Below are 14,177 nucleotides of genomic sequence, written 5' to 3' on the forward strand. Positions count from 1 at the left end.
GAAAAAAGAGAAAACCACTTTTTAAAATGTTGCCCTTCCTTCCCATCAAGTCTTTTTTCGATAACATTGCAACACATTATTTGTGATTACAACTAGTATTTATAGACATCTAGATTTTAACAAAATGCTTTTTATATATTATGTGTTAAAAAAAAAACACGGACACACACAGACACACATACTGTGAGAAAGCTAGCAGCACTTTATGGGGCAGAAACTGAAGCATGTATGCAAAAGCACATTCTGGAGCAAAGGAATTGACCAATGTCTTTTCAATTTTAATTTCACTTTTCTTCTCTCAATTCAGAGTTGCCTAAAAAAGTATGTGAGTGTAGTTTTGCAAATGTATACTCACAAGGAATCTTATATGTTAAATCAGAAACAAATGTATCTGTCCTAACAGGGGTTAGGAGCACAGAGGAAAGGAGGGTTTTAGAAGATGGACCCTTGTAGGTTGCATTTCTCACTAGCTTCTTTTTTAGTAAGCGCCCATTTAGTCAGCAAGTATTTATTGATTTATCAAGTGATTGGCACTGTGACAGAAATATGAGAAAACTGGGAGAGAGAAGCAAATGACCTACATTTACAAAGTGAATGTGGAAGCAAGAAGTACTCCTTGACTTCCAGTTTAATTCTCTACACATTATGTCATACTGTGTTCCAACTGCTAATAAATACACTGATTTTGTTTAAAGAATATGACTTTTGTAAAAACTACTTCTGTAGAAGAGGTTTTTGTTTCTCTAAAGGAAGATACAATTCATGTGGGTAAAATAGCTTATGAGATGTTTGGATCAAGCTGTTGGATGTTTAAAAATCTATCATACCAGGGTGCCTGGGTGGCTCAGTCGGTTAAGTGTCCGACTTCGACTCAGGTCATGATCTCATGGTCAGTAACTTCGAACTCTGTGTTGGGCTCTGTGCTGTCAGCTCAGAATCTGGAGCCTGCTTCAGATTCTGTGTCTCCCTCTCTTTTTGCCCCTCCCCTGTTTGCACTCTTGTCTCTTTCTCAAAAATAAATACATGTTAAAATATTATTTTAATATAAAAAAGATATAAAAATCTATAACACCTATTTCTAAACAACCACTAGTTGACTGAAATTGGAGAAATAAGGAAATAAAAAAGATTTTAACAGATAGTGGTAACTATGAACTTATACATACATCTTTAGAACATGACAAATGTGAGATAGGTACAAAGAAACTATTGCCAAAAACAAGAGTAAAAGCTATCAAAAAAACATACAAAATACAAGTTTTTTTTCTTCATAACTTATAAGGAATAAAATAACAAGCAGGGAAATAATTGTATTATGAAAGTATGTCAGTGAAACATTTCACATTATAATCATCAAAGAAAGGACAGAAAAATCTAGTGTGGTTAACTAAAGAGTAAGATGTAAAAACAGATTTATTTTCATGAAATCTCAAATAATTTAACAAAAAGAATTAAATAACTTTTAAGAGAAATGATGGCATGTATTAGAGTACATTTCAGTTCACTATTTTTTTTTTTTCAGTGACGTGAATGGCATATTTATTTTCTTGAACAAAACCTATGTGTCAAGGACTTTTATTTTTTTTTTTAATTTTTTTTGAACACTTATTTATTTTTGAGACAGAGAGAGAGAGAGAGAATGAACAGGGGAGGGTCAGAGAAAGAGAGAGACACAGAATCTGAAACAGGCTCCAGGCTCTGAGCTGTCAGCACAGAGCCTGACGCGGGGCTCGAACCCACAGACCGCAAGATCATGACCTGAGCCAAAGTCAGACGCTTAACCGACTGAGCCACCCAGGCGCCTCTGTCAAGGACTTTTAAAAACATCAACATATACGTAGTTGATAGAGGATGAATATGTCATTTTTTTCTTGTTTTTTGCAGCATCATTCTCCAGTTATTAGGTTTTGTATTTTTTAAATTAAAGAAGTAGCACTGAGCTAAAATGGACACACCAAGATTTAATAATTATATTTTTTCAGCTGTGCACATTACCAGACCCATCATTCTGAGTCATCCACATTTTTCTTACTCAAGGAAGCACCTATGATTCAAGCCCATTAAAAGCGGTCAACAGAAAGAGTATTTTGAGGTATGGAGATGATATTTTGAAATACACATCTATTCCTATAACATCTCAGAACCTGGCATAATTTATAAATAAATAGAGGCAGATGATAGATAAGTAGATAAGTAGGTAGGTGGAGAGAGGAATAAAGACATCCTTGCATTGTATGTAAATGTTACATATGAAAAACTATTAGGCAAAATGTGCCACTTTAAAATTAATTTTTTAAGTTAGGAAACTAGCAGTTTCCAGTATTTAGTAATTACCATCTAATTAAAGGATGTGCTAAATAGCTTGAAAGTTCATCTCATAAATTCTCTTGAAAAAACAGCTATATTGAGGTACTATTGATTACAAAAACCGTACATGTCTCATGTGTACAACTTGATGAGTTTGGGTTTCTTGACTTCAGTGTGTTGAGGACATTTGGTCTTTCCAGTTTAGATACTCTGCCACTTTTATCTACCAAGTCTTCTTCGGCATTTTTCCTTAGAAGGTAGAATAAAATTCTCTCATCCAATTTCTGTAATTATTTTGGAAGACACAGACTCACCATGTGGGCCCCGGTATTGACACTGCTGTGATATTTCTGCCTCTCCGAATGCAAGGTTAAAAAATAATAATAATTAGTTCAAAAAGGAGGGTTTGCCAGAAACTTACCGACTTGCTTAACAAATGCCTTTTTTTTTTTTTTTTTTTGGCTTGTTCAGAATTGTTTCCTTGACTGATACCACCTTGGGATATCCTAGCCAAGCTAAAGAACATTTTGTTTAACAGCTACCAGTGATTTAATGCATATGTTTTATGCCAACTCTTTTCAAATGTTTGGAATTTAGCATATCATTTAATCCACACAATACTTGTATGGGGCTGGGAAGCAATCATATTCATTTAACATGGGAAAAGGGGTCATACAGAGAGGTAGGTTCCATACTCAGGATCACTTACACAGACTGGGGAGAGCCAAGCCAAGAATATAGGTAGCCAATCTTCTCGCCTAACAACCTCACTCTACCCATCCTGTGACGTGGATTAAACCCAAGCTTAGGCACCACGTAAGTCATTAGCACTTGAGTCAGTCATTAACAGTTTTTGTTACATCTAGACTCTTGTATTTGTTTTAAGTAATTTGCAGTCCCTTCAGAAGGAAAAAAAAACTCATGTATTAATCATGTATCATGTTGGAAAAACTGAACAGCAACAGATCTTGACTAGAACCCATTTCCTCTCAGTTGTCTTCTAAAAATTCACTTGTGACATTACTCTGTCCTCTCTCACTTCATCACAGCTCCTTCTCAATATCATCTGTAGAATCCTTTTCTTCCACATGCTCTCCAAATATTGATGGTCTATAGGATTTTAGACTCAGTCTCCTTTCTATCAATTTCTGAGTGATACGAGCCATTCAGCATGAGTGACCACCTGTGTGTGTGTGAATAACTTCTGAATCCTCTTGGCTAGGCCATGTTTTCTGTGTACTCTGGATTAGTATATACCATTGTCTCCTTAAGAGCTATGCTAAGATTTTCCAAAGGGATAAAATGTCAGTTAAACTCACCAATGTCCTTTTTACTCAAATGCCTTTCCCCCCTATTTTTATGTATTGTTAACATCATCATGAGCCGCAAAGAGAAGCCACCAATGTATTTTGGTGCCTATCCCATGCTCTCTCCCTTTCATATTCTCCCAGTCACTGAGTCCTGTAGATTTTATTTCCCAAATGCTATTTAAATGTGCTTCCTCCTTCCCATTTCTTTTATTGCTAATGTACTTTACATGTTTATATTCTGACTTATAGGCTGTTATGATAAACCCCCACTTGGTCTTCATTGATTTTTTTCATCCTGCTCCATTTACCACTTTAAAACCCAGTATTCTTTCCAAAAAACACACTCTCTTGATGTTGCTTACATGTTACAACCTTTGACAATTCCACACACCAGTGGAAAATGGCTGGCTCCCTAATGTATTATATAAGGTCTCATAACAATATATTTTTCTAATTTTTTTTAATGTTTATTTATTTTGAGAGAGACAGAGAGACAGAGAGACAGAGTGTGAACAGGGCAGGGGCAAAGAGGGAGCAAGGGAGACAAAGAATTTGAAGAAGGCTTCAGGCTCTGAGCTGTCAGCACAGAGCCTGATGCGGGGTTCGAACCCATGAACTGTGAGATCATGACCTGAGTCAAAGTCAGACATTTAACTGGCTGAGCCACCCTGGTGCCTCAAGGGTCTCATAACAATCTTGCCCATTGTCCTTTCCTGCCTCTTTTATTACCTATTTTCACACTATACTATAGCCACCCCAAACTTTTTTCTTTCCCCAGACATATCTTTTCCTCATTAAAAACAAAACAAAATAAAAACTGGTATTCATTCTCTCTGAGCTCTCTCCCTTGGTTACTTAAACCAGAATAATCCTACATCTTTCATCCATGATATAAATTGCAACCATTTCATAGAAGAATAGCCATTGGTAGGGAAATCATTCCCTCTCTCTGTTTGATAACACTCTTCTTATATCTACTCTTGCGTTGGCATGCTAATTTTTTTTTTTTTTAGTTTATTTATTTTGAGAGAGACAGAGAACAAGTGGGGGAGAGGCAGACAGAGAGGGAGACAGAGAATCCTAAGCAGGCTCCATGCTGTCATTGCAGAGCCCCATATGAGGCTCCAACTAATGAAACTGAGATCACGACCTGAGCCGAAATGAAGGGTCACATGCTTAACTTACTGAGCCACCCAGGCACCCCTGAATTTTTTTGTTCTTAATAGTTTTCCAACCTAAGTTTCTTTATTTCCTTTTTTTTTTTTTTTTTTTTTTTCTCTATATTTATCATGGATATTGGCATGTAATTTTCTTTTCTTATAGTGTCCTTGTCTGTTTTTGGTATCAGGGTAATGCTAGCCTCATAAAATGAATTTGGAAGTGTTCCTTCCTCTTCTATTTTTTTTTTTTTTTTGAAAAGTTTGGAAAGAACTGGTATTATTTCTTCTTTAAATATTTGGTAGATCTCACCAGTGAAGCCATCTGGTACTGGTCTTTTATTTGTTGGTAGGTGTTTGATTATTAACTCAGTCTTCTTACTAATAATGTCTGTTTCTTCATGATTCAGCCTTGGTAGGTTGCATATCTCTAGGAATTTATCCATTTGTTTTGTTTTGTTTTGTTTTGTTTTAGGTTGTCCAAATTGTTGTCCTATAATAGTTCATAAGATTATATTTCTTATGACCCTTTGTATTTGTATGCTTTCCAGCAATTACGGTACTAGGTATTTACACAGAGAACACAAAAACACTAATTCAAAGGAATACATGCACTCTGACATTTATAGTAGCAGCACCTACAATAGCCTAATTATGGAAACAGCCCAAGTGCCCATTAATTGATGAATGGATAAAGAAGATGTGATATATTTGTATGATGGAACATTACTTATCCATAAAAAGAATGAAATCTTAACATTTGTAACAACATGGATGGAACCAGAGAGTATTATTCGAAGTGAAATAAATACATCAGACAAAGACAAATAGCATACACTTTCACTCATACGTGGAGCTTAAGAAAAAAAACAATTCATTTCTGATTTTATTCGAGTTCTCTTTTTATGGTGAGTTTGTCAAAATAGAGTTCCTCTATATTGTTTATATTTTAAAAAAGATCTTAGCTTCAGTGATCTTTTCTATTCTCTTTTAGTCTCTATTTAATTTATTTGTACTCTGATCTTTAATTCTTTCCCTATACTAACTTTGGGTTTACTTGTTATTTTTTCCCTAGTTCCTTGAGGTATAAAATTAGGTTGTGTATTTGAGATCTTTCTTGCTTCTTAATGTGGGCATCTATCACTACAAAGTTCCCTCTTAAAACTGCTTTTTCTGCATCCTATAAGTTTTAGTATATTTCCATTTTCATTTGTCTCAAGATATTATTAGATTTATTTTCTAATTTATTCTTCAACTCATTGGTTTCTCATTAGTATGTTGTTTAATTTCTGTGATTTGTAAATTTTCCAGTTTTCTTCTTATGATTAACTTTTAGTTTTATACCATTGTGGTTGGAAAAGATGCATGGTATGATTTCAGCCTTCTTAAATTTATTAAGACTTGTTTTATGACCTAACACATAACATATCCTGGGGGGAGTTTCATGAGTGCTTCAGAAGCATATGTATTCTGCTACTTTTGAATAGAACATCTATAAATGTCTGTCAGGTCTATCTGGTTTAACATGTCGATTAAGTCCATTGTTTCTTCATTGATTTTCTGTCTGGATGATGTATCCATTGATGAAAATGGGGGTCCTAAAGTTCCCTAATATTATTGCATTGCTGTCTATTTCTCCTTTTTAGGTCTGTTCATATTTGCTTTATATAAACCCAATTTCAAGATGAATAGCATATGATATTAGTTGTACAGACTTTATAAAAATGTCCCCTGTAAAATGTTTTGGTACATAGTAGACAAACAGCAAATATTGCCAAGCTAATAAATGATTGAAGAATAGAGTAGAGAATAACTATGAAATTTGTTTGGAATTGAAAAATATTCAATATTTATCTTAGAAAACAAAAATATACAACATAAGATGTCTAGTGTGAATGCCATACAACCTGCAAAAAGGATACTTGCATTAATGTAAAGCCATGATTTATTCACATAATAGCAAAAGTATCACATTGTTACAAAATTCTTATTACTACACTGAAAAAGACTTTCAGACATTAATTTTCACAATACAGATCTGTAACAAAACTGACATTTCAAGGTCAAAAATGCTAATTGAGTCTTGGGCAAATGTAAAATGGCTTATTGGAAAGAAGTTGGAATAATTAATCTTGGAGATGATAAAGTATCTGACATTTGATTAATAAAATCAGAATATCAGGTTAGGTTAAAGGTTACTAAAAAAAAAAATGAAGGCTTTTCTTTTCTCCTTAACATTACTTTACAGACAATTTTGATGCCAGTAATTTTGCCCATACTGTTTCTACATATATTATTCTGCTCAGGAATTTTGTTCAATTTATCTTTTAAATTTCAAACAGTATTTTTCAAACTTCAGCATGCATATGAATAACCTAGAGATATTGGTAATGTAGGCTCAGATGAAGTGGGTCTGGGGTAAAGCCCATGTTTCTATAATGCTAGAAAGCTCGATTTCAGTGCTGCTGGTCAGAGTACTATACTTTGAGACAGTATTTATGACAGTGTCTCAAAATTTTGTTGCACAGTGGTATTATCAGAAGACCATTGATTATCAGGGAAACAGAAATACAAAAGTACAATGAGATATCACCTCACACCTGTCAGAATGTCTAAAATCAACAATACAAGATACAACAGGTGTTGGTGAGGATGCGAAGAAAGGGGAACCCTCTTGCACTGTTGGTGGGAATGAAAACTGGTGCACCCACCCTGGAAAACAGTATGGAGGTTGCTCAAAAAGTTAAAAATATAATTACCCTACGATCCAGAAATTACAGTACTAGGTATTTATACAGAGAATACAAAAACACTAAATCAAAGTGATACATGCGCTCCAGTGTTTATAGCAGCATCATGTACAATAGCCTAATTATGGAAACTGTCCAAGTGTCCACTGATTGATGAATGGTTAAAGAAGATGTTGTATATTTATATAATGGGATATTACTTGGTCAAAAAAAGAATGAAATCTTACCATTTGTAACAACGTGGATGGAGCTAGAGAGTATTATACTAAGTGAAATACATCAGAGAAAGACAAATACCATATGCTTTCACTTATATGTGGAGCTTAAGAAACAAAACAAATGGGCAAAGGAAAAACAAAAGAGGCAAACCAAAGAGAACACCAAAATGACAACAAGCACATGAAAAGATGTTCAATATCACTAGTCTTCAGGGAAATGTAAATAATAACCTTAATGAGATATCATCTCTTACCTATTAGAATGATTATCACCAAGAAGACAAAAGACGATAGGAACTGGTGATGATATGGCAAAAAATTTATACATTATTGGTGGGGATGTAAATTTGTCCAAGAAATATGGAAAATAACATGGAGATTCCTTAGAAAGTTAAAAATAGAACCACCATACCATCCAGCAATTTCTCTGTTGGGTACAGGCATCCATTGCTTTATTGGGCTTTACTTTATTGAACGTTGAAGATATTGTGTTGTTTACAAATCAAAGGTTTGTGGCAACCCTCAGTCGAGCACATCTGTCATCCCCGTTTTTCCAAAAACATTTGTTCACTTTGTATCTGTGTCACATTTTGGTGATTTTTGCAATATTTCAAACTTTCTCAGCATTATCTTATAAGGTATGGTGATCTCTGATCAGTGGTCTTTGATGTTACCATTGTAATTATTTTGGGGTGCCAAAAACCACACCCATATAAGATGGTAAACTTAATTCATAAATGTTAATGTGTGTTCTGACTGCTCCACCAAGGGCCATTGCCTCATCTTTCTCCATTTTCTCAGGTCCCCCTATTACCTGAGAGAGGTAAATAGGCCAATTAATAGTTCTAGAGTGGCCTCTAAGTGTTCAGGTGAAAGGAAGGGTTGTGTATCTTTCACTTTAAATTGAAAGCTAGGAATGATTAAGCTTTGTGAGGAAGGCATGTGGAAGCCAAGATAGCCTGAAAACTAGGCCTCTTGGGTCAAGTTTGAATGAACGCAAAGGAAAAGTTCTTGAAAGAAATGAAAAGTGCCTCTCCAGTGAACACATGCATGATAAAGCAAATAGTCTTGTTGCTGATATAAAGAAAGTTTTTGTAGTCTGGCCAGAAGATCAAACCAGTCACAATATTCCTTTAAACCAAAATTTAATCCAGAGCAAGGTCCTGATTCTGTTTAATTCTATGAAGGCTGAGAGAGGTGAGGAAGCTGCAGAAGAAAAGTTTGAAGCCAGCAGAGGTTGGTTCATGAGGTTTTAGGAAAGAAGCCATATTCATAACATAAAAGCACAAGGGGAAGCAGCAGGTGCTGTTGTAGAAGCTGTAGCAAGTTACCCAGAAGATCTAGCTAAGAGAATTCATGAAGGTCAGACTCAGTAGCAGATTTTCATTGTAGACAAAACAGCCTTATACTGGAAGGAGATGCCATCTAGGACTTTCATAGCCAGAGAGGAGAAGTCACTGCCTGGACTCAAAGCTTCCAAGGATAGGCTGACACTCTTGTTAACAGCTAATGCAGCTGGTGAGTTTAAATTGAAGCCACTGTTCACTTACCATTTCAAAATTTCTAGGGCCCTTAAGAATTATGCTAAACTGACTTTACTTGTTCTCTCTATATAACACAAAGCTGGATGACAGCACATCTGATTACGACATGGTTTACTGCATATTTTAAACCCACAGGAGCCCTACTGCTGAAAAAAAATCCTTGAAAGTATTACTGCTTATTGACAGTACATCTGGTACCCCAAGTGCTCTGATGGAGGTGGACAAGATTAATACTGTTTTCATGTCTGCTAACCCAACATCCATTCTGTAGCCCATAGATCAAGGAGTAATTTTGACTTATGAATCTAACTTATCATGTAAGAAATACACTTCCTAAGTCTTTGCCTGCCATAAAGAGTGATTCCTCTGATGGAATTGGCTAAAGCTGAAAACCTTCTGGAAAGGATTCACTATTCTAGATGCCATTCAGAATATCTGATTTATGGGAAGAGGTCAAAATATCAACATTAACAGGAGTTGGGAAGAAGTTGAATCCAACCTTCATGGATAACTTTGAGAGGTTCAAGACTTCATGGAGGCAAGATGTGGTAGAAATAGTGGGAGATTTAGAATTAGAAGTGGAGACTGAAAATGTGACTGAATTGCTGTAATCTCATGATTAGACTTACATGGATGGAGAGTTGCTTCTTACAGATGAGCACAGAAGTTGGTTTCTTGAGATGAATCTACTCCTAGTGAAGATGCTGGGAAGATTGTTGAAATGACAACAAAGGATTTAGAATATTATATAACTTAGTTGAGAAAGCAGTGGCAAGAGTTGAGCGCATAGACTCCATTTCTGAAAGAAGTTCTATGGTGGGTAAAGTGCTATCAAATAGCATCACATGCTACAAATTGTTCATGAAGGATAGAGCCGATTGTCATGGCAAACTTCAGTGTTGTCTCATTTTAAGAAATTGTCATAGCACCTCAGCCTTCAGCAACTACCACCTTGATCAGTCACATCAGTATCAAGGCCAGACCCTTCACTGGCCAGAAGATAATGACTTGCTGAAAGCTCAGATGATGTTTAGCATTAAGCATTTTTAATTAATGTATGTACATTTTTTTTAAGAATTAATGCTTGGGTATGGGTATACTGTAATCAACCTCATAGTCTTTTACTTGCCTATCCAGTAAGCTTATATTTCATGAAACATTTGTTACTCAGATTAAGACACTCTTAGAACCTAAAGTAGTAGCTGATGGCTATCTGTGGAAAAAATATTTTTTTTAACTTGAAGTACATTGTCTAAAATAGGGATCCTCATCTGTAGTATCCAGAACCTCGCTCATTGTCGTGTACATCACAAGTTGCGATTTGGAAAACCTGCTGTATTAAAATTCCTCCAGGACATAGTTCTTTAATACAGATGTTCTCTTCCAAACACTGATTACTGCAACAGCACTTATCATGTATAAAAGAAGAAAGGTCACTAAGGCCTAAGAGTTTTAAAAATCAGCAAAGCTTATTTTAATTGAACATACTGTTTTCTCTTCAATATGTGATGGCACAGGAATGTTGTTAAATGAAGGGGTAGCAGTAAGGGGAGCATTTAAATCGCAGAAGTAAAAGAGCTGTTACATTTATAATTTTGATGAGTTTACTTTTATAGAGAAGATACTTCTTCCCTACAATTATTTCTGGAATGTCAAATCACTTCCATTATTAAAAGGCGAAATTGTTTAAAAAAACCTTAATGCTCTTGCACATTTAATTAAAAGACTACAGTATGTAATATGAACAGAACCTTCATATGTACTGGAAAACTGAAAAATTCACTTGGCTTGCTTTATTGCAATATTTGCTATATTGCAGTGGTCTGGAATCAAACCCACAATATCTCTGAGGTACTCCTGTACCATATTCATTCAGAAAATGAGGGAAAGTAATAGCATTGGGGTGCCTGGGTGGCTCAGTGTGTTAAGTGTCTGACTGTTGATTTCAGCTTAGGTCATGATCTCATGGTTCGTGAGTTCAAGCCCTGTGTTGGGGTCTGCGCTGACAGTACAGAGCCTGCTTGGGATTCTCCTTCCCTCCCCTCTTTCTGCCCCTCTCCTGCTCATCCTTTCTCTGTCCCTCAAAATAAATAAATACACTTAAAAAATAACAGCATCTTCATTTTGATGTAATGAGGAGTAAGTAAGTAAGTAAACAAATATTGGGCAATATGCACTCATTATATATACTATCAACATATCATTTTACCATTATAGTTATTATTATAAATGTGGTTATCATAACACAAATAGAATAAATTTAACTTATTTTATGGATGCTGTAATCAAAACCAATAGAACTAATCAGTATATAATCCTAGTTAAGTTACATGTTTCTAGTTCAACCCTTCCACACACTGCTGTTATTCTTAATTCCTACACCAACACTTCTTATACAGTTTGTATTCTTACAGTATTTTTATCGTCATTGACAGTTTACAAAACACACACAATAAGTTCATTTAACTCTCACAACAATTTGTGTGGAGTTATCATTAACCCAGAGATGAGGATTCTAAAGCTTTAAGTTGTTTAGCAACTACCTCAGTTTCAAACAGCTGGTAAAGAGTAAAACTGAAGTCAAAACCAGAGTCTCTCTATAAGGCTGGTGTTACTCTGATATCCAGACGAAAATATCACAAGAAAGAAAACTATAGACCAATATCTATTATGAATGTAGATGCAAAACTCCTCAAGAAAATGTCAGCAATTTATTAAGAGTATTATATACTGTGAACAAGTGAGATTTATGCCGTGAACACAAATTAGGCTAAACTTAACCAATACAGTACACTATAGTAATAGCATAAAGAGGAAACAAAATAAAACAAAAAGCATCACACATAATTATCTCAATACATGTAGAAAAAAGTTGACAAAATCTGACACATTTTCATGATAAAAATACTCTGTGATCTAGGAATAGAAGGGAACTTACTCAATTTGACAAAGAATGTCTTTGAAAACCCACTGCTAACATGGTACTTAATGGTGAAAGACTAAAAACTTCCCCCCTAAAGTCAGGAAAAAGACAAGGAGGTAGACTCTCACTTATTCTCTTCAACAGTGTACAGGAAGTTCTAGCCAATTAGGCAAGAAAAACATAAGGCATCTAGATTTGAAAGGAGGAAGCAAAACTATCTGTGCAGATGATATGATCTTATATATAGAAAAATGCAAAGATTGCACACACACAAGACTACCAGAGTTAATAATGAGTTCTGCAGAGTTTTAGGCTAGAAGTCAATATGCAAAAAGTAGCTGATTTCTATACACTAGCAACGAAAAATCCAAACATGGAATTAACAAAACAATTCCATTTACAATAACACCAGAAAGAATAAAATGCTTAGGAATGAGTTTAACCAAGTAATTGCAAGTTTTATACGATGAAAAAATAAAATATTGTTGAAAGTAATTCAACCTAAACAAGCTGAAAGACATGCCATGTTTGTAGATTGGAAGACAATATTAAGGTGGCAACACTCTTCAAAATGATCTACAAATTCAATTCAATCTCTGTCAAAATTCCAAAACTGCCTTTTTTTCGGTCTTTTTTTTTTTTTTTTTTTAACGGACAGGTTGATCCTAAAATTTACATAACTCCAAGGGATTCCAGATAGCTGAAATAATCTTTTTAAAAAGGAGAACAGAATTTGTGGACTCATGCTTCTCAATCTCAAAACATACTTCAAAACTACAATAATCAAAACACCACTATTTTGGTATGAGGACAGATTTATAGATCAATGAAAGAGAATTCTGAGTCCAAAAATGAACCGATCATCTATGGCTAATTGATTTTTGAGGGTACCTAGACCATTCAATGGGGAAAAAAAGTTTTTTGTTTGTTTTTTGTCTTTTTTTTAACCACTGGTACTGGGACAACTGGATATGCACATTTAAAAAAACAACTTTGTACCTCTTTATCACACTGCATATGAAAATTAACTCAAAATAGATCAAAGACCTAAATGTAAGTGCTAAAACAATAAAAAATCTTAAAAAGAAACATAGGTGTAAGTCTTTGTGACCTTGGATTAGGCAGTGGCTTCTTAAATATAATACCAAAAACAAAAATAACAAAACCTAGATAAATTGAACTTCATTAAAATTAAAATCTATTTTTTTTTTGCATTGAAGGACACTATTAAAAATATAAAAATACAATTGATAAAGAGTTGCAAATCAAGTGTCTGATAAAGTTCTAGTGACCAGACTATATTTTAAAAAATGTTTACAAGTTAAAAAAAATACCAAAAAATATTTAAGAGGTAAACAATTTGAATAGCTATATCTCTAAAGAAGATATGCAAGTGACCAAAAAGAATGTGAAAGGGTGTTCAGCATCATTAATCATTAGAGGGATTGAAAGTTAACTCACAGTGAGATACCACTTAACATCCACGAGGATAGCTAGTATTTTTTTTAAAAAAAGGAAATTACAAATATTGGTAAGCATGTGGGGAAATTGGAAAACTTGTACATTGCTAGTCGTATTGTACAAGGGTATAGCCATTTTGTAAAGCAGTTTGGCAGTTTCTTAAAAAATAGGGTTACCATATGAAACAGTAGTTCTGCTAGGTATATAGCTAATATAACTGAAAACATAAGTTCACACTAAAACTTGTACATGGATGTTTATGGCAGCATTATTTATACTCACCAAAAAGTGGAAACAACCCCAAAGTCCATCAACTTCTGAACTGATAAATAAAAGTTATATATCTGTACAGAATATATTCAGTCATAAAAAAAATACTGGGATAGGCTATAACATGAATGAACCTTAAAATATTATGCTTAATACAAGATGCCAGAAAAAAAAGCCCACATGTATACTATGATTCCATTTATGGGAAATTTCCAGAATAATTAAATCCAGTTTCCA

The sequence above is a fragment of the Panthera onca genome, chromosome B2 (assembly GCF_046562875.1).
Source record: "Panthera onca isolate mPanOnc1 chromosome B2, mPanOnc1 haplotype 2, whole genome shotgun sequence".
Classification (NCBI taxonomy): Eukaryota; Metazoa; Chordata; class Mammalia; order Carnivora; family Felidae; genus Panthera; species Panthera onca.